A 25,442-nucleotide genomic window follows, 5' to 3' on the forward strand; every position below is an offset into this window, starting at 1 on the left:
ATACAAAAAGGGAGGCACCAAAAAACACATACAGACAAAAACACCACATAACCAGAACCCAACTCCTAACAGTGCAAGCCTTTTACCTCAAACTTAGTCACTGCTCGGTGACATTCGTCTATCCTGGCCTGAAAGGAGACACTACCCGTAGACTGCAGCGAGAACTGCCAGCATCTGAGCCAGCCAGACTCTGACCATGATGAGAGAGGCTCTCTCTCATCATGGTCACCTAAATGCAACACACAGTAATGGCAGGTTTTGTAATAAGGCAGATCGCGCTAACATAATATGCACTGTTAGTTGATTATTTACCTGCTGCATTAACGGGAGAGGACGTGCAACGTCACCGCTGCTGCTGGGTTGTGATTCACGAGTCCGGGGCGGAATTAACCGTCTCGAGGCAGGCGTTGCCGATTTGCAACAGTTAAAAACTAACAATCTGATTACCCCACATACATATTTTATGAGTTTGTTTTACTCAGAAGTACCACTGCAGGACTTGGTTGTGCATTAGCAACAAAAAACTTAATTTGAGCCTGAAAGGGTTAAAAACATGACATTCATTTAAGGTCATCGCGAGCAAATGCTTTTGCATATTCATAGTGTTTCCTCCCTTAAATGAAATATCTACTTTGCAAGTATTGCAAGTTGCCCTGTTCTCATAAAGTATAACAAAACATTTGAGCGTTTGAGCTGCTTAGGCGCCGTGTTTCCTGACAGGTAAATGACGCTCCGCAACGTGGTGACATCATTCGCGGTAACTGGAATCGATAAGGGAATCATTTGCAAAAATGGCAAACAATTTCAAGGAATTGAAACAGTGGGAACCGGTTCTCAACAAGAACCGGGTTTCGATACCCATCCCTAATTATGTCAGACTTTGAAACAAAGACACTGTGTTGTGCAATACATACTAAGTGCATTAAAATAAAGTTTATATGTACAGCAGTGGTAAAGAATTTAAACACTCACTTTTGACTTTAGCAGCACAGTGTGAGTAGAATTTCGTTAAGTTAGAGAAATGACACAGACATAAAAACGTAACAATGAGATTAGTCTAAGTTTAGGTGAAGATGGCGTTTGGTTTGCTGAAATGTGCCCATGTTTATTAGTTGTTCTGGATCATGAACTCGATAAATGTTTCACAGTTCTTAGCAGCATTATACCCCAAGAGTTCAACCTTACTAATAAGATTTTTGTCTTATAATTTATTTTAAAAGGAAACTAATAAGTTAATGCGCATGTGTACCCCTGAGACTGTCTCAGATCTGTTATTGATGTTATTGATGTTTGTTCCTGAATTGAAAAGTGTATTATCTCCAGTCATCCATCCATTAATCCATCCGTCTTCCTCAACATACCCTATTCGGGGTAGCAGGAGTTGTAAGCTTGTCTCAGCTGTCATTGTCACAGTACGGCTGTGTGCAGGCAAAAGTAGGACCCAAACGCAAACTCACAGAGACAAAAGGTAAACTCAAAAAACACAGCTTTATTGCTGGCGTGGAGTGGGACACAAAAAACAATACAAAATAGACTAAACTGGGAAAACTAAAGCACAAGGAGCCACAGGGAAAAATCACACAGCTATGGTGGAGACTACGACACTGACAAAGAGAAACACAGGGCTTAAATACACAGAGAGATAACGAGGGAATGAGACACAGAAGGAGGGCACAGCTGGGAGAAATCAGGACTGGACGAGACAGAGACGCAAAACTAGAAACACTCACATGAGGCATGGACCTTCAAAGTAAAACAGGAAGTATCACACAGAGACGCGAACTAGACACAGTGGAGACAGCAACTAAGAAACAGAGACAAACCACAAGGCAGAGGTCTAAGAACCAAAATACACAGAGGGAAATACTCAGCTTTGAACACAAGAGACTAGACTAGAGGGAGTAACAAAAGACCAACCATGAGAACATAATGCACAATGCAGGGTGACAGAAAACAAGAAACTCAAACATGCAAAGACACACCATAAACAGAACAGAGGGGGCACAGAGAGACATGAAGGGCAGGGGAGACTTAACATGGGTTGAAACACAAGGGGGAACTAATAAGCAAATCAACATAGGAGGCCTAATGACCTAAACATACTATAAACATCAAAATGAACTAAAACTCAAAACACTGGGTCCTAGGACCCAGGATCGTGACAGTCATACGATAACAGATAGCAAACATTCAAAATATTTAATTTATTGCTGTTTGCTTGCAAAGTTAATTATTTGTTTGTTTTTAGCAGTATTGAATAGCAGTATGCTATTCAATACTGCTTATTGAATAGCAGTAAATGCAAAATAGCTAGATATTAGATATGTCGGTAAACATTCTAGGATACTTTTTTAAAATTGGTCTGAAGATATGAGGAATAATAATACAATATAAAAGACACTGAGTAATGGAAATTCTACATTAAGTTGATTACCTTTTGCCGTTGTTGCCGTCTGTAAAGCCTCTTGTCAGGAGAGCATAATCATTTTGCAGCACACCTTCACATACAGACTACAGTATCAAATGAGAAACCAACTTCCTTGATTGCTTTTTCTGAGTCACAAACCTGTCTGTCTGGTTTCTTTGAGAGAAATGTAGATCATACACTTGATAAACTTCAATGTGTTGATGATTGTCCTTGTTGAGGCAGACAGTGCTTCATGGTCTTCGTTCAGTACCTCAAATTGGCTGACTGGTGTTTACAAACAGAAAACCAAACAGGGGTGCCAAATCTGAAAATTTCTCCCATAATATGCATGAATTTAGCTCCTGGATCCAGAAACATATCTGCTTTATTTTATTAGTTTGTGATATTTTCTTAGGATGTCATGCAGGTTTTTTTTTTTAATCATTATTTGTCATTCAATTTGTTTGATGAAAAATTTCACATTTTATTGTTCATTGGTAAAAAGCAAATAAATGGGCTTTCCAGTTGTATAAAATTTATTGCCAAGAACCATTGTTGCAGAAAAGAAACAATGAGCCAAACATGGTTTATGTTTTGTGGTAAGTTTATGTGAATTATTATGTATTATGTATTATTATACATATTACCAGTGCTATAAAAGTTCCAAAGTTGTGGTACTCATCTGATAGTTATTTGTTTAGATATCTGTGTAACTAACATCATAAAGTGGATGAAGTGAACTTCTGATGTGTTCCTGTAAATACACAGAATGTATTCCCTTGTCTGTTTTCCTTTTTTCATGTTAATTGGACTCTGTGGGTATAATCTCACTTTATTCAGATCATTAAATGGCCATTAATTGGTTTGTTTTTTTAGTTTTCTTATTGCTGGAAAAGAGTGAGGCCCCATGTTGAACACCTCAGATGATCTGGGGAAGGAGAATATATTTGTGTTTTGTTGTTTGGTAACATATTAACTCAGGGCCCAGCAACACTCACACTATATAATCACACCTTTAATTGAAGGCTTTTGAGACATAATTAACACATGAGTTTGCATTTGCGATATCACATATTAAACTATTTATTTTAAATCATGTTGTATATTACTAGTGCTGTTATTTATAATAATTTTAGGAAAAAATAGAAATGAAGCAAAAATGTAATATTACAAGAAAATAATAAAAAAAAGAAAATCTCAAAACTGTAGGTTGTGATTATTACATGTTTTGATTCATTCAGTTCATTAGTGAAGTCAGCTACATGTTACAGTACCATACTACACTAAGTTGCAGTAAAACTAAGGTCCCCGAACCCAAAAACTGTACGAACCTGATTAAAACCTGTTTGCAAAATTACAAAATGAAATCAAATCTGGTGACTTTTTCTGGTGTTATTGGAGACTTATTTATGACAACTTTTGACGTGAAAGTATGTATTGCTCTTCTCAACAAGCAGCGGGTGCTGCCGTGGGCACCTCGCCCGTGCCAAAGCGCTCACGGGCAGAGGATAGTCCTCCCCCAGCTGCTATCAGGGCAGGAAATGTTCCCACCTATGCGTCCAAACTGCAAATGATCGTGCATGAGTGAAACCTCTGCTCCCGCAATGACTGTAACGCAATCAATTCTTCTTTTACTGTTATGTTGTTTTGTGGCTCACAAGGTTTAAAACTACTTAAACACACACACACACACACACACACACACACACACACACACACACACACACACACACACACACACACATACACAAAGTAACTCCACCAGAGTGCCTATTTCGGGTCACTTTTGCCGGTCCAAGCCCAGATAAAGGAGCAGGGTTAGAATTGGGACATTAAAAAAAACAATAATCGCTAAAAGAAATTTAATTTGTAGTTCTAAATAAATTCTAAATGCATTTAGGACGTTTTTTTACTCACTTTATGTCTTTATGTCTAGTGCTTTTATCTGAGCTCAATCTGTGCTCTCACCTTAGCTAATACTGTAACACGATCTAATCTGTTATTTACAAATTGGCTGATAACATATGTTTACAAAGTACACTATTCTTTTAGACAGCTCATGAAATGAGGCATCCAAAAACAAACAGAAAAACAAACAGGGCTGTCAGGAACTAAATTCATAATATGCATGCATTTAGCTCCTGGATCCAGAAACATATTTGCTTCATTTTTTAAAATTTGTGATATTTGCTTCAGATGTCATGCAGTTTTGTTTTGTTTTTTAATCATTATTTGTCATTCAATTTGTTTGATGAAAATTTTCATTCTAGAAGCTAACCTCATGACATTAAGGAGTGAATGTGATATCAAACAAGTGATACACAACCACGAGCACTTATAGCAATGATATCGGAGTGTAATTGTATGGTATCAATGAGAGGGAAAGTAGTCACAACAAAGGGCATTGTGCTATTGGAAGGCAAATCCAATCACAAAGGCAAATCATGAAAAGGCTGCTAGGAAAGCTGCAACATACCTGCAGAGGGTCCGGCAAGTCCTGAGGAGTCAGCTGAATGGAAAGAATACAATTAACACCTACGTCCTGCCGGTTATCAGATACCCTGCTTAGATAATAAGATGACCAAAGAAAGAGGTAGAAGCCACTATCATCAAAATAAGAAAGCTTTTTACCGTGCATGGAAGTTTTTACCTCAAATCCAGTACCCTGAGATTGTATGCTAAGGAAGGTGACTGAGAACTAGTGAGTGTCAGAACCACTATCCAGGATGAAACAACGTGGTGGAGGGTGAAGGCAACAGTGGGGCAACAGTGATCCCTGGTAGTCAGAGCACTTGGGACAGTGACCCATGGCTGGGCGAGTTGCTCCAAAAGATCGCAGGAACAACGTCCAAGATCTCTGTCCCAAAGAGCGCAGTCCTAGGAACAGCAAAGATCCTGTGCAGGACCCTCAAGCTCCCAAGCCTTTGGTAGAAGATCCAGGCTTAAAGGATAAAGACCACCTGCATGGCGAGTGGCGAGAACTTTTTAAAATATATATAGAGAGAGATTTACAAACCTTTGTCACTCACTAGTGGGTAATTTTCCTCAACAAATAAATGAAAAAGTAAATTTCCTTATTTGTTAATGAATTTTACTGTGATCTAATTTTAGACTTTTTTTTTTTAACTTTTGGGGTTTGAGCCATCATAGGTGACAATTGTAACCCTAACTCTACCCTAATTCTATATTTCGAACGGCACAATCGACTCTTTAAAAGTGTGATTGTTTTTGATATGTAACTGTTAAATTTATTATTTTCTTTGTTACCTGATTACCAACAATTTAATAAAAATATTATTTTTTTTAAACAAGAGACTTAGTGAAAGATCGGGGCGACTGGGTTTTCTGTTCGACAAAGAGGGTTACCTAGATCTCTGAGACAGTCACCTGAGTAGTGAAGCTGCATGCTGGCAAGTTATCTTCAACAAACTCTGAGTTTCTCTCTGACTCCTCCTGTCCTGCTACAGCTGATCCAGCTGACTGACTTGGTTTCATTTCCTCATTCACACAGCCTTTGATAAAATATTACTCTGCAGAAATTCCCATCTTTGCAAACATAATAATCTGGTTAGATGTTAGTTTCTTGTTATATTTAACATGACAACTTTTATTATTGGTCACTGGATAGCACTGATTTATTATCAACTCAACCCCACCCATCCCATATATGTCTTAACTTTAGCAATTACAGTTTAAAAAAATCTTTAGGATATGGGGCTCTGATTATTATGTTTTCAACACGCCCTTTTTTTCACAGGAAATTTTACAAACATTTACATCTGAATTCAAGTGTTATGACTGAATGTTAAATTGAAATATTTACTAATATAAAATTGATATTTAATCTAAATATTTCTTAAATCTAAATACACTGGCACTGATTAGTGATCAGTTATTTAGATATTTCTTTAAGCAACACTGAATTGTGCCCTAACCCTAGCCCTAGTTGATGGTTGGTCTGTTTTCATTCAGCACTTCCTGTACCAAAATAGTACGTAAGGAAGGTGACAAATCAAACTTAATGTAATTGATATTTGGAGAGACAAATTTCCTGATGATATATCTTTTACCTGGAGTAACCGTTCTGGTTCAAGGAAATCACGTATTGATTTCTGGTTAATATCAAGTAGTCTATCAAAGGACAGTGTTACGGTCAATATCCTTACAACTCCACTTACGGATCATAGAGCAATATATATTAATCTGCAACTCTTTCCTACTATTGCAATTAATAGATCCTCCTATTGGAAATTAAATAGCTCGCTTCTGAGCCATACAATTGTAAAATCTGAAATTACACGACTGTTAAAACACTTTATACACAAGGCTAATATTGAGAATTCCTATAGCACAAACTGGGAAATTTTTAAATTTGAGACAAGTAAAATGTTGAGACAGTATGGGGCAAAAATAGCTAAGTCAAGGGCAGCAGAAGAAGAAAATCTAATTGTTCAAATTTCCGCAATATATCAACTCCCACCAGACGAGGTCTCGGAGGAGGATAGATTACATCTTAGGTCCTTTCAATCTAAACTGGATGAGATTTACCGCCAGAAAGCTGAAGGAGCTTTTGTTCGTTCAAGAAAAAGGTGGATAGAGGAGGGAGAGCAGAATTCTGCTTATTTTTTCCACTTAGAAAAACATAGATCTAAAACCAATACTATTCATAAATTGAATATAAATGGTACGGTCAGTGATGATGCAAAAATTATCTCTCAATTTTGTTGTAATTTCTACTCAAAGTTGTATGAATCCAATTATAACGCAAAGGTCGCTACCCAATTCATTGACTCTGTAAACAATGTTGAAATGATTAAAAGTGCTGATAGGCTTTTTTGTGACAGTCCAATTACTGAAAAAGAGATATTGACATCTATTGAATTTCTTAAAAACAACAAATCTCCGGGCACAGATGGGCTGGTGGCTGAATTCTATAAATCATTTTCTTGTCAGCTTGCACCCTTTTTGTTGCAGGTTTATAATGAAAGTATTAAAAGGGGCACTCTTCCTCCCAGCCTTACTCAGGGACTTATTACTTTAATTCCCAAACCTAAGAAGGACCTACTTTTTATAGACAACTGGAGACCAATAAGCCTCCTAAATAATTGTTGTGATATTTTGATACCATGGTAGCATTTACAGGATATTGTTTTATAGTGATATTATACAGGAAAACTGTTACTCAATAAGGCCCATTTACTAGTTGTTTTTCTCTTTCTCTGTAACCTAAGAATTAATGTGTAAGAATCACAGGTTGGTACCTCAAGGTCGAAAATACCACAGAGACCACTTCCTTACTCCCATCCCCCCTTCTTTATCTCCTAGAAAGGAGCTTGTTAAAGGCCAGGTGGTTCGTTTCAGAATTCACTAATGAAAGAACTCTGTATTCTATGTCTAGGAGTGTATTTTGCTGGGATGATCATAAATTGTAGCTGAACTGATAAACTACACAAAGGATACTTCTTTGCTCACAAGGCAGGAAGACGTTTCCTTATTTGGTCTGTACCGGTTTGAACTGAGAATCTGTTGACACACGAACCTTTTTCCTCTATATATACTGTTGTAAGATGAATAAACCTTTGAGTCAGTTTGGAATGACAACCTAGAACAGTCTCCGCGTCTTCTTGTTTTTCCAAACTGCTCCCGGTACTCCAGCTGGTACCGTGATTAACCATTGATCATGCATGAGAATATTTTAATTTTGTTTATGTTAAAGGATGAACTCTGCTTATCGCTGCCCATGTCTCGAAGGAAACCCGATCCTCACAGACGGAGTTTTCTTTCAATAATGATTATAAAATATTAGCTCTATTGCTCGCTAGAAGAATTAAATATATTTTGGACGATATTGTAGACGAGACACAGTCTGGTTTTATGACAAACAGACACATCTCCAATAATATTAGACTCGTCTTGGATATTCTGGACTACTCAGCATTAATATCTGATGACTCATTTATCCTTCTCCTGGACTTCTATAAAGCCTTTGACTCAATTGAGCATGAATTTATATTTCTTACACTTCAGAAATTTGGTTTTGGTGATATCTTCTGCAGAGCTATCAAAACTCTGTATTCCAATGCTAATAGTTCTATTAGAATGAAAAATGGCACCACTTCTCGTTTTAGTCTTAATCGAGGTGTACGCCAAGGTTGCCCGATTAGCCCTTATCTTTTTTTACTTTGCACCCAAATTCTTGCCTCTCATATTTCGAATAGCCCTGTGAAGGGTATAAACATAGCAGACAGAGAGATTGTCATCAGTCAATTGGCAGATGATACCACAATTTTTCTTAAAAATGCCAGCCAAGTGCCAATTGCTTTACGTGTAATAGAGGATTTCTCAAAAGGGTCTGGATTGGTCCTAAACTTAAATAAATGTCAGTTATTACCTGTCAAAGAGTGTAATGTTCAGAGTATTTGTAATATAACAGTTAAAAATGAAGCAACATATTTAGGTCTGATTATCTGCAAAGAGAACGGTGGCACGGTGGTTAGCACTGTTGCCGCACAGCAAGAAGGTCCTGAGTTCAATTCCACCATCAGGCCGGGGTCTTTCTGTGTGGAGTTTGCATGTTCTCCCCGTGTTTGCGTGGGTTCTCTCCGGGTACTCCGGCTTCCTCCCACCGTCCAAAGACATGCAACTTGTGGGGATAGGTTAATTGGATAATCCAAATTGCCACTAGGTGTGAATGTGCGAGTGAATGTGAGTGCGAATGGTTGTCTGTCCCTATGTGTTAGCCCTGCGACAGACTGGCGACCTGTCCAGGGTGTACCCTGCCTCTCGCCCTATGACAGCTGGGATAGGCTCCAGCGCCCCCCGCGACCCTGAAAAGGATAAGCGGAAGCGAATGGATGGATGGGAATATCTGCAAAGATACAAAAGACAGAATTTTACTAATTTTTCCCCCAATTATTAAAAAATCTCAAACCAAATTAAATCAATGGTTGCAGAGAGATTTAAGTATAAGAGGAAGGGTATTGCTCTCAAAAGCAGAAGGTCTGTCTCGACTGACTTATGCAGCAATTTCTCTGCATGTGGACGGCAAAACTTGTAAGGATATTGACCGAATGCTCTTCAACTTCCTTTGGAAAAACCGGACACATTACATCAGAAAAAGTGTATTGATGAATGACTATGAACACGGTGGTCTCAATGTTTTGGATTTTACTACTCTAAACAATACATTTAAGATTAATTGGGCTAAACATTTTCTTAAAAATCCGGTATCCATTTGGAATTTTATTCCTCACTACATTTTCTCTAAGTTTGGTGGTCTAAGTTTTATCTTAGGTTGTGATTATAATATAGATAAGCTTCCAGAAAAGCTCTCGATGTTTCACAAACAAGTTCTATTAGCTTGGTCCCTTATATATAAACACAACTTTACACCCCATACGTATTCAATTTGGAATAATAGGAACATAGTGTATAAAAATAAATCATTATTTTTTTCTAGGTGGGTTGAGAAACGGATTGTTTTAGTGAATCAGCTGTTTAATCCTAATGGGCAGCTCATGTCCTATTCAGAATTTTTAAACACCTATAAATTTCCAGCCACACCCAAAGAATATGCCATATTATTTGATGCAATACCTACGGGTATTATAATGCTTTTTAAAGGTATTCAACCTTGCATATCATCTGTTTCTCTCCCCAACCCTTTAGATTCACACATAGGAAGAATCTGTCTAACAAACCACAGTAAAAGTAATAAGAATATTCGTGCTTTGTTCCAGACAGAATCTCTAACTATCCCACATGTGGTCTCTTATTGGAATTCCTTTGTCAGTGACATTAACTGGAAAAGAGTATGGACAATTCCTAACAAGTATCTGGTAACGAATAAAGTGAAGGAAGTCTCATTTAAAATATTGCATAAATTTTATCCTGCTAATCATTACATGACGAAGTTCAAAAGGGACATAAATGTGAACTGTGGATTTTGTGGAAGCCATCCTGAGACTGTGCAACACCTCTTCTGGATCTGTTCATACGCTAGAACATTTTGGAAAGACTTCAGTAGATTCATTGCTGGACATCTCTATAATGACTTTACTGTGAAATGGGAAAATGTTGTATTTTGTTTCTTTCGAAGGCAAAAAAAAGATGTTTACTTTATAATAAACTTATTAGTTATCTTAGCTAAATTTTATTTTCACAAATGCAAATACAGTAACAGAAAACCTAATTTTAAACATTACTATAATGATGTTTTATGTTACATAAAATTGATTAGTGGATCACTTAACAAAAAGGCTATGAAAACTATTACTATTTGTAGTAATTACAAATTATTTGAATGTATGTAATTCTTTGTATTACACCCCCTGGCATATGTTAATTTTGTTCTGATTGTATACATGTTCTGTATACTGTTTCTTAATAAAGTTTAATATTTTGAAAAAAAAAAAAAAAAAAAAAAAAGGAAATCGACGGCGCATTTGGAGTATGCATTTGAAGTACACTTCGAATTGGGACAGCCGTCGTCGCGTGGCGGTGACGTAACCGCACTTAAAATGCGTACTTCAAGCATGCAGTCTCTTAATTGGGACACAGCCATGGTCTCAGTGAACAGTCATGGTCACACACTGCATGTGGTTTTAAAAGCAACATGTCTGTTCACCACAACAATGGAGATGTGTAATATTAGTGCAGCTACGGTTTGTTTTTGAACATCAGTTCTGTTTTCTACTTTGATCACTTAGACCAAAAAAGTGTTGTTTTCAGATTCTTTCTTTTACATCTATTAACCACCTGTTCATTTTTTTATTACAATTAGTTTCACATAAATGTTAGTGTTTTCTTTTCCATCCATCCATCCATCCATCTTCATCCGCTTTATCCGGGGCCGGGTCGCGGGGGCAGTAGCCTAAGCAAAGAGGCCCAGATCTCCCTCTCCCCAGCCACCTCCTCCAGCTTATCCGGGGGAATACCAAGGCGTTCCCAGGCCAGCCGAGAGATATAATCTCTCCAGCGTGTCCTGGGTCTGCCCCGGGGCCTCCTCCCGGTGGGACATGCCTGGAACACCTCACCCAGGAGGCGCCCAGGGGGCATCCTTGTCAGATGCCCGAACCACCTCAGCTGGCTCCTTTCGATGTGGAGCAGCAGCTGCTCTACTCTGAGCCCCTCCCGGATGGCCGAACTTCTCACCCTATCTCTAAGGGAGAGGCCAGCCACCCTTCGGAGGAAGCTCATTTCCGCCGCTTGTATCCGCGATCTCGTTCTTTCGGTCACTACCCACAGCTCGTGGCCATAGGTGAGGGTAGGGACGTAGATTGACCGGTAAATTGAGAGCTTCGCTTTTACACTCAGCTCCCTCTTCACCACGACGGACCGGTGCAGCGTCCGCATTACTGCAGCTGCAGCCCCAATCCGTCTGTCAATCTCCGGCTCCCTTCTCCCATCACTCGCGAACAAGACCCCGAGATACTTGAACTCCTCCACTTGGGGCAGGAACTCATCCCCGACCCGGTGTGGGCACTCCACCCTTTTCCGGCTGAGAACCATGGCCTCAGATTTGGAGGTGCTGATCCTCATTCCCGCTGCTTCACACTCGGCTGCGAACCGTTCCAGTGCGAGCTGGAGGCCCTCACCCGATGAAGCCAACAGAACCACATCATCTGCAAAAATCAGAGATGAGATTCTGAGGCCACCAAAGCGAAAGCCCTCCGCCACTTGGCTGCGCCTAGAAATTCTGTCCATAAAAATTATGAACAGAACCGGAGACAAAGGGCAGCCCTGGCGGAGCCCATCACCCACCGGGAACGAGTCCGACTTATTGCCGGCAATGCGAACCAAGCTCTTGCAACGGTTGTATAGGGATCGAATGGCCCGTAGCAATGGGCCAGACACCCCATATTCCCGCAACACCTCCCACAGGACACCCCGAGGGACACGGTCGAATGCCTTCTCCAAGTCCACAAAACACATGTAGACTGGTTGGGCAAACTCCCATGCACCCTCAAGTATCCTGGAGAGGATAAAGAGCTGGTCCAGTGTTCCGCGACCAGGACGAAAACCGCATTGTTCCTCCTGTATCTGAGGTTCGACTAACGGACGAACTCTCCTTTCCAGCACCCTGGCATAGACTTTCCCAGGGAGGCTGAGGAGTGTGATCCCCCTGTAGTTGGAACACACCCTCCGGTCCCCCTTCTTAAAGATGGGGACCACCACCCCGGTCTGCCAGTCCACAGGTACTGCCCCTGATCTCCACGCTACATTGCAGAGGCGTGTCAACCAGGACAGCCCTACAATGTCCAGAGCCTTCAGGAACTCGGGGCGGACCTCATCAACACCGGGGGCTCTGCCACCAAGGAGTTGTTTAACTGCCTCAGTGACCTCGCCCCCGGAAATTGGCGGGTCATTCCCCTCATCCCCAGACTCTGCTTCCTCCTTGGAAGACGTGTCAGTGGGATTAAGGAGGTCCTCGAAGTATTCCTTCCACCGCCTGACAATTTTCTCAGTCGACGTCAGCAGCGCTCCGCCAGCACTATACACAGTGCAGGTAGAGCACCGCTTTCCCCTCCTGAGACGTCTGACGGTTTGCCAGAATCTCTTCGAGGCAGTCCGAAAGTCTTTTTCCATGGCCTCTCCGAACTCCTCCCACACCCGAGTTTTTGCTTCAGCCACTGCCCGAGCTGCATTCCGCTTGGCCTGTCGATACCTGTCGGCTGCCTCCGGAGTCCCACAGGCTAACCAAGCCCGATAGGACTCCTTCTTCAGCCTGGTGGCTCCCTTCACCTCTGGTGTCCACCATTTGGTTCGGGGATTACCACCACGGCAGGCACCAACCACCTTGCGGCCGCAGCTCAATGCCGCAGCTTCGGCAATGGAGACGCTGAACATGGTCCATTCGGACTCAATGTCCCCAGTCTCCCTCGGAATGCTGTTGAAGCTCTGCCGGAGGTGTGCGTTGAAGATCTCGCGGACTGGGGCCTCTGCTAGACGTTCCCAGCACACCCTCACTACGCGTTTAGGTGCACCAGGTCTGTCCAGCGTCCTCCCCCGCCACCTGATCCAACTCACCACCAGGTGGTGATCAGTTGACAGCTCAGCCCCTCTCTTTACCCGAGTGTCCAGAACATATGGTCGCAGGTCTGCTGATACGACTACAAAATCGATCATCGACCTACGGCCTAGAGCGTCCTGGTGCCACGTGCACTTATGGACACTCTTATGTTCGAACAGGGTGTTCGTTATGGCCAAACTGTGATTAGCACAGAAGTCCAATAACAAAGCACCACTCGGGTTCAGATCAGGGAGGCCATTCCTCCCAATCACGCCCCTCCAGGTCTCGCTGTCGTTACCCACGTGAGCATTGAAGTCTCCCAGCAGGACAACAGAGTCTCCAGGTGGAGTCCGCCAGGGCCTCCACTCCTGGCCGCCACCCGGCACACAATGCACCCGACCCCTATGGCGCCTCCTGCGGGTGGTGGGCCTGCGGGAGGATGGGCCCATGTCTCCTCTTCGGGCTGTGCCCGGCCGGGCCCCATGGACTAAGGCCCGGCCACCAGACGCTCGCCCTCGGGCACCCTCCCCGGGCCTGGCTCCCGGGCGGGGCCCCGGTAACCCTATCCCGGGCAGGGTAAACTGTTCCCTCGGTGTCCTTTTCATAAGGGTCTTATGAGTGTTTTCTTTTATGATCTTTTAATGCTTACACTACACTGTACATGTCTACATTAGAGACTGTTGTGATATTTTGATACCATGGTAGCATTTACAGGATATTGTTTTGTAGTGATATTATACAGAAAAGAGTTACTCAATAAGGCCCATTTACTAGTTGTTTTTCTCTTTCTCTCTGACCCAAGAATTGATGTGTAAGAATCACAGGCTGGTACCCCAAGGTCGAAAATACCACAGAGACGAGACCACTTCCTTACTCCCATCCTCCCTTCTTTATCTCTTAGAAAAAGGCTCGTTAAAGGCCAGGTGGTTTGTTTCAGAATTCACTAATGAAAGAACTCTGTATTCTATGTCTAGGAGTGTATTTTGCTGGGATGATCATAAATTGTAACTGAAGAGATAAACTACACAAAGGATACTTCTTTGCTCACAAGGCAGGAAGACGTTTCCTTATTTGGTCTGTACCGGAACCTGCTGACACACGAACCTTTTTTTCCTCTATATAAGCTGTTATGTACTAAATAAACCTTTGAGTCGATTTGGGAAGGCAACCTGAAGCAGTCTGTGTTTCCTTGTTCTCCCAAGCTGCTCCCGACGTCGTAACTAACCCAGCTGAGCGGCATACCTGAGTGTTACTTTGAATAATTAGGAATCTTATAAGGAAAGGACAAAACTCTGCTTATCGCTCACGCCTTGGAGGAAACCGGGGACGGAAATTTCCTTCAGAGACATTTCTGTTTCCTGTTTCTGTTGACTCAGAGTTGTGAAATGTTCTTTTATTTGATACACAATATGAAGTTCATAATTTTCTTACAAATAAAACTCTAATGACAAACATGAACAGCTGTGCTTATTTCTGAGACATGAGTTTTTGAATGTGTTGATATTTAGACAGTGTGCATCTGTATGCTGAAACTGTAATGGTGAACCTGAGGTGATGGTCAACAGAAGGCAAATATATATCAATATAAAACAATATTGAAGTAATGTCTTTACCCTCTGCAGCGTGTGGACGCTGTGCACACAATCACCTTATTCACTGTAGTAAACATGCACCGCTAGCTCACGTGACTGACTGTCTCCATGGTTACATCGTATATTATTAGCTGTGTAAACAGCTTCCAAAGATACCGCCATAGCTCTCTGCAGCTGTAACACTTTCACACTTTGCAAATCATTTCATGGTTTTGATAGTTATGAAGACAGAATATGTTTTTAAGGTCATGCTAGGTGGTTGCTATGGTGGTTGCTGTGGACTTGGGTGGACCGCGTCCGATTCCTGTTATTAGCTGTCCGCCGTAGGAAGGCTGCGTTCCATTTACAAGTAGTGACAGTCTGCCGCAACTCGAACTCAAACCCCGCTTTGTTCTTTAATTATAGGCCTTTTATAGCCGTTCATGACACGCACACACACACATAAAGCATTTTGCCTCACCATGAGAATGCAAGTTTACCTAACCTAACCTTAAAGTATCTGATATAGGATAGAAAAACGAAGCAACCAGAGATTTAATGATGAAGACTCTGGGTTCTGTAGTTCACGTTTTACAGTCCTGAATGACTCTTTGCATATGATTTATTGAAGAGGACTTTAGAATGCACTTTACATTTAGACTGTTGCTGTTTCATTTTTTACATTGTCGCGGTGTTATGTCATGAATAAGGTTCACCTGCTGGGGGTTTGATGGATCAGCTGGACAATTCAGTCAAAGACAGACTTCATTCATCATATGCAAGAATCCTAGTTGGATTTTTGTTGTCACTCATATTTTTGAACCAAATATTGAAAACAATTCTGACAGACTGGATACCTGGTCAGGGTGTACATTACCTTGTACTCAAGTATCCCAGGACAGAGCCCTGCCCCACCATGAGCCTGGGTGGATACGTGGTTATTAATATAAAAGGACCAATACTGAATATGAATATTTCATGAAAATTGAATTATAATACAAATTAGTAATAAGGGTTTCTCTGCGCCCTTATCTACTCCATACTCAGCTGCGGGCAGAGAGGGTGACAGGCGAGGATGGCACTGAAGAGAAGATGCTCGGTTTCTGGAGTCTCCTGGTCCTGTCAGTATTAGTAGGATGCATCTGCTGTGTCTTCTCGTGGATGCTCACCTACCTTGACTCGTTCCAGCCTGGTATGGATTTCCCAACACTGTGGACAGTGGCCCACGTCAGAGACGTTTAATATTGATTACATATGTCTGAATTGCTAACCCTAGCTCAACAGACCACAATGCCCTGGACTGTCAGTATAGTTACATGCTGTGAACATAAGTACCTTTGATCACAGTTTGTGTTGTAAAAGAGAAGGAATATTGGAAAGAAAGGTCAACATTGTGATATTATTTCTTCCAAACTGACCAGAAACATGCTTGTCAGACTCTCACAGCAAAGGATCAGACTCACTGTGCATGACGGCTCAGGCCAATGATGTCTGTTAAGATTGTCAGTTGTTTAGTGCTTCTGTACAGTTAGGGTCACGTCTCTATTTCAGAATAATTAATATGCGGAAAACACTAAAAGTTGATTGTCTTCCAATATTCTAGCATAATTAAAAAACTTTGACTTTGTAAGTACATATTATTAGTCCTAATGCCAGTATGAGTCTTCATAACTCCTGCTTTGAAATACTGAACTTTGAAATTTACCTGATGAAAGATAGTTTACAGTGGCACTCTGTCAGGATCATTCTGACTATAAGATCACTGTATTAATCTGAATCCTTCTGAAATGTGCTGTGAATGAATGCTGATGCAACTCACTGTGGGAAAGCTGCTAATAAAATGAATCTGTGACACATGCAACACGTTCACAGAGGAAGAGGACTCAAAGGGAGGACACGCAGAGGCTGTGTTGAAGTCAGAAATCCAAATCTTTATTAAAAAAAACAGGCGGCGGTTACAAACAGGAAGACAAGCAGTCCATCAAACAGTCTACAGGGTCAAACATTCAGAGAATTTAAACAGCAGTAAAAAATAACTGGACACTGAAAAACTTAAAGCAATGTGTGACGCAATAGAAGGAAGCAGTGTGTTACTGTGTTGTGTTGTTTGTTACGTTGTGATGTGTCATATCGTGTCGTGTTGTGTTATATGTAGTGCCGACGTAGGACAGTTTTTCCAATTTCATTGTACTACTGTACTATGTATGACTGTGCAATGACAATAAAGAGTTATCTTATCTTATCTTATATTCACTGAATTATCATCAATTACAAAAGAGAAAAATGACGATTTCTAAGGATTATTTTCTTAAATGCAATTAGAGTGTGGCTGGTAAAGATGGAAACATACAGACTGTGTGAGTTTGGTGAACTTTGTTAGTAACAAATGAGGTAAAAAAAACAACCCCAAAACATACAAAACACAGAAAGAGGCTCTCAGTATTCATTAATAATTAGAAAGAAAAATTCTGGTCGTGGATTTTTGCAGTCTTAGTTCCGCTCGCTGTCATCATTATAATCATCATGATAAATGGCGAGGTCCTGAGGTGGGTGGGGCTGTCTCTGTGATGTCACCATGAAGGAACAGCATCTGGCACGTGTTGGTGAAACATCCCAGTACACTGGTGTAGTTTCCTCTCCAGCTGTTTGACATGTGACACTTGAATAGTGTTAGGTCAGGTGACCACATGGTTTCTAAAGTAACTGACAGGAAGTAACCAGGCCGTCAGAAATGGATGGCATGTGTGTAGAGTTACTGGAGTTGGGTAACTCTACTTACCAAAAGCAGAAGCACACAGATGAAGGATCAGATGCTGAATGTTGCAGGAACATGCTCATGTGTGGTGGTCATTCAGTGCTGCTCCGGCAGGTTAGACAGTCCAAGACTGATATGCTGCCCATCTGAGAGTTTGAAAACACACATGGAAAGATTTATTTTGTGTTACAGTCAAAGTTGGATGTTCATTTTTGTCCTTTAAAAATGTTTGTGTATTTGAAAGCACTAACATTTAAGGATGACTTGGATTGTCTCCTTTAAAGGGGAGACAAGTGTATCCACTGATCTACGTCACTTTACCTGGATGATGACTCTTCTCCCCCTCACTCAGAAACACTCCTAATATAACCAAGCAAATAAATAATATTGAAGATTTACTTACATCATTACAAAAACATCAAAAACATCTCCCTTTGATTCTATTTCTCCATTCCTGCTGAACATCAGGCAACAAATATCTCAATAAATCACAGTAAAATGTAAAGCACATGTTTTCTCTGCTTTGTCTAACCTCTGCAGAGCCTCTGTCAAGAAAAACATAACTGTAAGCATAAAACAAATATACATTCATAACACGTCACTGGACAAACCTCGGTCAGTTGATTTCCTCTGTGCAGTGCAGATGAGCATCAGTCAGCAAGTGACTCTGCTGGTTCTTCTGAGGAAACACCACCGTCTCTCCACACCGTCACCATCTGTGAGCACAAACTGCTGCTCTGCCAGCATGTAGGAATCACATATCACACACACAGGGGTGAAGAAACATCAGAGCTCAACTTTGGATACTTTAGATCTAAACAGATCAAAGTAGCTCTTAGTTTCAACAATCAGTGAGCAGACAAACAATGATCCCACCCACTCCATGACATGTTGGTCAGTCACAGGAGCTCGTTCAGTGAGAGACTGAGATTACCGAAAAGCACCACTGAACGACACAGGAAATCATTCCTGCCTGTGGCCATCTCCCTGTACAACGCATCCACTTAACACACTGTTTGCTGCTACAACTACACATGTTTCTTTTCCAAATATTTATTTATAAGTGACTTATGTATGTATGTATGTATATATATGTATATATTGTACTATTCTTAGTTAGCGTATTGTCTGTCTTGTCTTAATGTTGGTTTAAAATGGAGCACTGTAACAAAAAATAATTTCCCCCAGGGATCAATAAAGTATTCTGATTCTGATTCTGATACCAAACTGATTCTGTATGAATACAATATGGTATTTTCAATACAGGTATCAAATTAATTTATTAAAACTAATACAGATATATGTATATTTTTTTTGATAAATTAGTTTGCTAAATTATAAGAATATATATATTTTTTCATTTAACAATTGCAACTAAAAGAAATTAAATATTGAACAAAAATATATTGTCACATTCTTTGCATGCTCAGCACGATGACAGACTTGAAGTTGCTACAGATTTTAAGAAGTGATAATTATAGGGAAGAAACTTCTCTTTTTCATCCGTTTAATCAAACATTTGATGCCTCAGCTGTCTCAGTCCTATAGCGTTCTGCAACTACAACTAACCTGAAGCTTGGATTTGGCTGCAGGTGCCCCTGTACATCCTTCTCAGCAGCACACATGTGGGTACCATTTAATCCCACTTCTTCCTGAGCTTTGCTTCATCACAAGACCAAAGGTGGCATCCCGTGTCACAGTCTTATCATCATCCAGAAGAAACATTTGAAGAAACATTTACGCGCCTCCTGGTTTTGTTTTCTGATCCTGCGAAAAGACTGAGGACAACAAAGCCCAGAGAACACAAGATACACAACATCCAACATTCAGACTCAACAGCCTCCATAAATGAAGAGCACCAGGTTGGTTCAGTTATAGTAGATATAAGCATACTTCACATTACTGGGTATGAATAATAATGAGGAGGCAAACTTTGACGATGCAGAGCATGATGTCCCATCATCAGACTGTAAACAAACATCCACCAGGCTTCTTTGTTGCCAAAATTGATGATTCTCCTATCAGGGATCAGTAGCGTGTATTAACCTGTGGTACAAGCAGCAGTCACTGAAATATTACTGTTTCAGATAAGAAATCTAGGACATAAAAGCCAGAGTGGGAGGGATCTCTGCAAACTGACTTAGGTCTGCAAGTGTGAAGCTCAACAAAAATCTGACTCTCCAGTCACAGACAAACAAAAACTCCAGCTGGGAGATAGAAAATGCTGTCTGGGTCCTGCTGGATGTTGCTGGTCAGAGTCCACACATTAGCAGAGTGCTTCTTGGTCCCACTGACCCATGTGGACAGCGACTGTGGAGAACTGTTCTGGAAAACAGAGAAGAGAATTAAAATAACAAAAAGTAGCAGCAGTTCAGATCTGATTTAATTTAATTTCCTTCACACAGCACATTCGTCCAGGCTGACAGGTAAACAGAATTAATCTCAGGTAACATGACTCATAGTAGAGATTCAGTAAGAAAGATTGCAGGCTCTAATATTATTACCACACAATCCAAGGACACACCAACAGCTCCGATTTGTAGAACTATTTAAACAAATGTCTTCTGAATATTCAATTCAGGTTCGCAGTGGGAGGGTGGGAGGTGTCGTGGAATTTTTTAAATAAAGTCTGCAACACAGAAAGAGCTGTGATCAAGCTATTTATTACTGCGCCAACACACATCAAACATCACAGTTCAGTCATGTCAGCGCTGCCACAGAAGTGGTGCTCCTACTCCTTTATGCATTCCAAGGAAGAGGGAGGAAGTTACAAACGGATCCTACCACACTTCAACGGATCAATGGTTATGCTGTTTTGTGGCCTTATCAGCACCCGTAAAGGGAGTTGTTTTCTCAAACTGCTGACGCTGAAGTAAGTTCATCTAGTTTTAGAAACTTTCACTGAACAGTAACAGTGTTACAACTAAGCATATGCATAAGCACTTAAATACTTTAAATGAGAATAACAGAAATTTTCTATTACAGAGGCTAGAGCCTGTCCCAGTAGTCATAGGTAGAGCACACCTGGACAGGTCACCAGTCTGTCAGAGGACTAACACAAAGACAGACACCAGAGTAACAAATCTATTTAAAATTAATGTAAGTTTGCTGCAGCTGTATGTATGAACATGTGTTTCTGTGCTCACAGTCCACCTCTCAGGAACCTGTAGTTCACTTTAAGTCTACTTTAAACAAACCTCACAAAAGGCTGATGTGGCTGGATCAGTAGTCTGATTTGAGTACGATACCTTTGGCCAGGGATTACTCTGGTGCATCGCTTCACTGCAGTGTTACGTATTTTCCCCACACCTGAATAAAAAAAATACTGATATATACAAATAACAGCTTCAGCTGATGCAGCCTGACTCAATCCTAAATGTTCAGCACACAGAGACACAGAGGTGCCGTTTAAAGTTTAGTGTTAACCTGAGTCACTGATCATTTGCAGTATTACAGAGTCTGGCAGTCTTTGCATGATGTCCACGTCACTGTAAGTTTCTAGCCGACTCTCAGGTGTGACAGGTGTGCCAGCAGGAAACAGTAATAATAACCTGCATCCTGAGGTTTGTCATGCAGGACTAAAGAAGCCAGGCTTTGTTCACACAGCTAGGATTGTATTTTACACTGACCCTGGGTCAGTATAAGTATCATACAGTTTAAACGAAGCACTGAAACTTGCACATATTTATTATAGATGCACTGAAGCTAATCGAGATATTTGCTGTCAATCTGTGGCTGCGATTATTATTATATATTATTATTATATTACTGGAAACTTTATTAACTAGTAACTTCATCAGTCATGACAGAAGCTAATATTTCTGTGCTAACATCGTTTAAACAGTAACAGCTTTCCTCCAATATAAGCTAACGTTTACACCGTAACTTTAAGCTAGCACCATAAAGACGGTAAAACACGTAATAATATCTACAAATGCATCTTAAAGCTGTTATATTAGCACTCGGTGTATTACTAACATAACCACATTAACATTACTGACACTCGCTGACTTTTAATAGTCATTCTATAAATGCTGTCTGTTTAAATGGTCTTACCTGTACACACTGCATATCCACCGGATTCCAGCCAGAGTGGATTCTGGAGTCTTCCCACGCTCCTGTTAGTGATCCTCCATCTGGATGGATGAGAACAACCTTCTGAACAATCTAGCAGGAAATGGCCCATATCTATGGGACTGATTTGTGCTAATAACGCCCATTGTATGGACTGATAACAGCCGAAGCGGGTGAATAAAGTCACCCAGTAGCTAGCTGTGCCATTACCCAGCATACATCACTCCCTCCATAAATGCAATAAACGATACAAAAGTAATAGCCTATAATTAATTCCTCTGCTGTATCTGCTGTTTTTCAGGTAGTTGTTTACATTATATAATTTATTGTATTCTGTATACCTCACTACAATGTGATTTGGAAAATGTCTAAATATACCGACAACAGGCACTTCCGCAGCAATCTCTTCAATCGGAGGACCCTTCACGCACAGGCCCCGACGCGAGGGGCCTGTGCGTCCATAAGTGAAGCAGAGGGATAGTGATGGGCAGATGAAGCCTCATGAAGCACTGAAGCTTTTCATCCAATTGGTTCACCTCAACGCGAAGCTTCTTGAAGCTTCATTTGCTCTAGCAGGACACCTACTGGACGTAAAAATATTAGTTGGCATGAATTTGAAGAGTGTGGCATTTTGCACACAGCCTGTAAATGTCAACAACAAAAGGAGTGTGTAAAACATCTATATTGTAGTGATGGCAGCATACTGTGTATATTTATGCTGGCAGTATGGAAAATGATTATTTGTGGCAAAGTTCGAACCGCTTCCTGAACCAGTCACGTGGTACAGCCGGGCAGCGAGGCTTCGGACGTCATCATTTTCAGCTCCTCCCATAAATGAAGCAAGCCCCGATACGCATGGCGGCGGGGGGCGTGGCCCGCCTCCTGTGACATCAAGGTCCAAAGCCCTATTTGGCTTACAGGATGATGACATCACATATATTTAGAATCTTACAACAAATTTGGTCCTATGATGCTTTAATCCGTTGATCCGCAAAAGTCTATAAATAGGGGTGAAGAGCAATGACTTTTAGTTAATTAATTGCAGCATTTATGTTAGCAGAATTGAAACGTTCACCAAAGAGGTATTTTGAAACACCTGGATCCTTTTTGGAGTAGCTGTTTACAGATTCCAACATGTCTCAGAGGAAACAACCCTACAGATTTCTAAGGTAAGTTTTCTTTCTTTTTTTCTGTTTTTAGGTTGTTCACTGACAGAATAAGAATCACACAAGCTCACCTCTAGACAGCTGCCCTGCATGGTTTGAAGCAAAGTTTTCTTCTATTTGATCTCAAAAAGCTCCTAAAACAGTCAGTGATCACCGTTGACCTCCCTCGGCTTTTATTACCGCTAATCATTTATTTAAGCTCAGTTTTTAAAACCTTAGGATGTAACTACAACCCAGCCCATGCAGCAGTATATGAATGACTAACCTCGTATTGTGGATGGATTATCTCAGTTGTTCTCCTGGCTGAAGTTTGGTCCTTTTACAGCATCCTGCCATGCGATTACATTTGTTCCTGACCACCGAGAACGCTCACATTAACTTTTATCGAGTGGAAAAAAAGTTAGCTTGTTTATATTATGCTAACATAGCTGTGTCGCTAGCGGTCACGTAGCACATCATTATATACCAGCTAGCCCAACTTCAGTCACCCTACAAACGTCACTGCTGTTTAGTTTTCTGTCTTCATTTATGCTGGAAGTGATAGCAGAGTTGTACGTTTTAATTTGTTTCCAAAACCCCGCAGTCAGGACATGCTATATTGTATTTAGATAGAAGCTAGCGAGCTAACTCCCTGCTAACTTCTAACTCCGTTAAATGTCATAAATTCCGTTTTCATGGATGCCTGGATGTTAAACTCAATTGTTACACCTGGTAGAGCAGAACGCTGATCATTTTATTAAAGATGAAAGACTTTAGACAGTTTTTCAACTCTCAGTAATGCCACAGTGATCGTTTGATATATGGACCTGCAGCGGAGTTTAGACCCAGACACGGCTAGTGACGTCAGACTGAACAACCGGATAGTGATATGAATTAATTTAGAACTCACTGGAGAGAAAATGCCACGAGCAAATCAACAAAAAGCTGGGGATTGCACATGACTGGCGTCTTTGTTTGGTGATATCAGATACACGTTGCCTCCAGGATGGAAAACGATGAAAAGATAGCCCATTATCCAGGTTCTTGCCTTCACGATCATGAGATCTAACGTTGCAACCAACTACAAAACAAGTATGAACCATAGCTGAAGCTGTATCCTTTGTCTGGCCTACTGTCATGGCGGCGGGGGGCGTGGCCCGCCTCCTGTGACATCAAGGTCCAAAGCCCTATTCGGCTTACAGGATGATGACGTCACATATATTTAGAATCTTACAACAAATTTGGTCCTATGATGCTATGACATGGTTATATATTTACATGTAGATAATGTCCTCAAGTTCTGTATAACCACTTTGTCCTCTCTCTGTGTTTGTTTCTCGTTCGTTGTTGTGTGTGTTTGTGTGCATTTGTCTCTTTCAAACAGGTGCCGGTCCTCACCTCTGCAGTGCTGCCGTCTCCTGTAGCGCTGCATGGTTCTAAGCTAAGTTTCCTTTCCTTTTTCTGTTCTCTCAGATTTGTCCTCAGGTTTGAAGTGTCTGCGTTGTGCAGCTGGTCTGGTCTGTCTCTAGACAGTTCAGGCTTCACCCACTAGTTAAATGGTGGAGGCTCACAGCGACATACTCAACACACAAGTTTCTGAACTCTGCATGAGGGTTTCTCCGACGAAGTGAGGGCCGTGAGGCACAGCTCCCCGTCCCCCGGTGACCCTGCTAGGTCCACCTTCTTAGGGAAACCCTCTGCAGAGGAGCTGACAGAGCCAGGAACTTGTGAGTTGCGTGTGTCCACTCAGGCATCATTCATGCTTGTTCTGTAGGCAGTTCCTGTCAGAAGGAGGAGGCGCAGCAGGAGCGTCGGGGGGCGGAAGACGGTGCCTCAGTGCCTCTCTCCTTCTGACATTGTTAAAGAAAACACAACAAATTTATAATTATGTAGATAATTACATGTAGATAATGTCCTCAAGTTCTGTATAACCACTTTGTCCTCTCTCTGTGTTTGTTTCTCGTTCGTTGTTGTGTGTGTTTGTGTGCATTTGTCTCTTTCAAACAGGTGCCGGTCCTCACCTCTGCAGTGCTGCCGTCTCCTGTAGCGCTGCATGGTTCTAAGCTAAGTTTCCTTTCCTTTTTCTGTTCTCTCAGATTTGTCCTCAGGTTTGAAGTGTCTGCGTTGTGCAGCTGGTCTGGTCTGTCTCTAGACAGTTCAGGCTTCACCCACTAGTTAAATGGTGGAGGCTCACAGCGACATACTCAACACACAAGTTTCTGAACTCTGCATGAGGGTTTCTCCGGCGAAGTGAGGGCCGTGAGGCACAGCTCCCCGTCCCCCGGTGACCCTGCTAGGTCCACCTTCTTAGGGAAACCCTCTGCAGAGGAGCTGACAGAGCCAGGAACTTGTGAGTTGCGTGTGTCCACTCAGGCATCATTCATGCTTGTTCTGTAGGCAGTTCCTGTCAGAAGGAGGAGGCGCAGCAGGAGCGTCGGGGGGCGGAAGACGGTGCCTCAGTGCCTCTCTCCTTCTGACA

The 25,442-nt window shown here is 41.4% G+C and overlaps 1 long non-coding RNA gene across 24 annotated transcripts; it reads right to left on the reverse strand.

Annotated features, from left to right (window-relative positions):
* Positions 1-16,899: 16,899 nt before the first annotated feature.
* LOC147300561 (uncharacterized) lies at positions 16,900-24,124 on the reverse strand. Of its 24 annotated transcripts, none has more exons than XR_015127763.1 (9): positions 23,874-24,124; positions 22,197-23,336; positions 21,801-21,880; positions 20,249-21,053; positions 19,314-20,064; positions 18,356-18,476; positions 18,066-18,104; positions 17,769-17,890; positions 16,900-17,692 (listed from the first exon to the last, which is right to left on the reverse strand). It is a non-coding gene; the product is annotated as an uncharacterized LOC147300561 (long non-coding RNA). The 24 variants fall into 24 exon arrangements; XR_015127766.1 differs by having other exon boundaries at positions 19,314-19,790; positions 19,885-21,053; XR_015127749.1 differs by having other exon boundaries at positions 19,314-21,053; positions 22,197-22,399; positions 22,523-23,336; positions 23,874-24,123.
* Positions 24,125-25,442: the final 1,318 nt, after the last annotated feature.

Source organism: Aulonocara sp. 'chitande type north' Nkhata Bay, unplaced genomic scaffold, assembly GCF_057382095.1.
Source record: "Aulonocara sp. 'chitande type north' Nkhata Bay isolate Kocher_YH1m ecotype deep benthic unplaced genomic scaffold, A_spYH_male_GT1.1 unmapped_scaffold_31, whole genome shotgun sequence".
Lineage (NCBI taxonomy): Eukaryota > Metazoa > Chordata > Actinopteri > Cichliformes > Cichlidae > Aulonocara > Aulonocara sp. 'chitande type north' Nkhata Bay.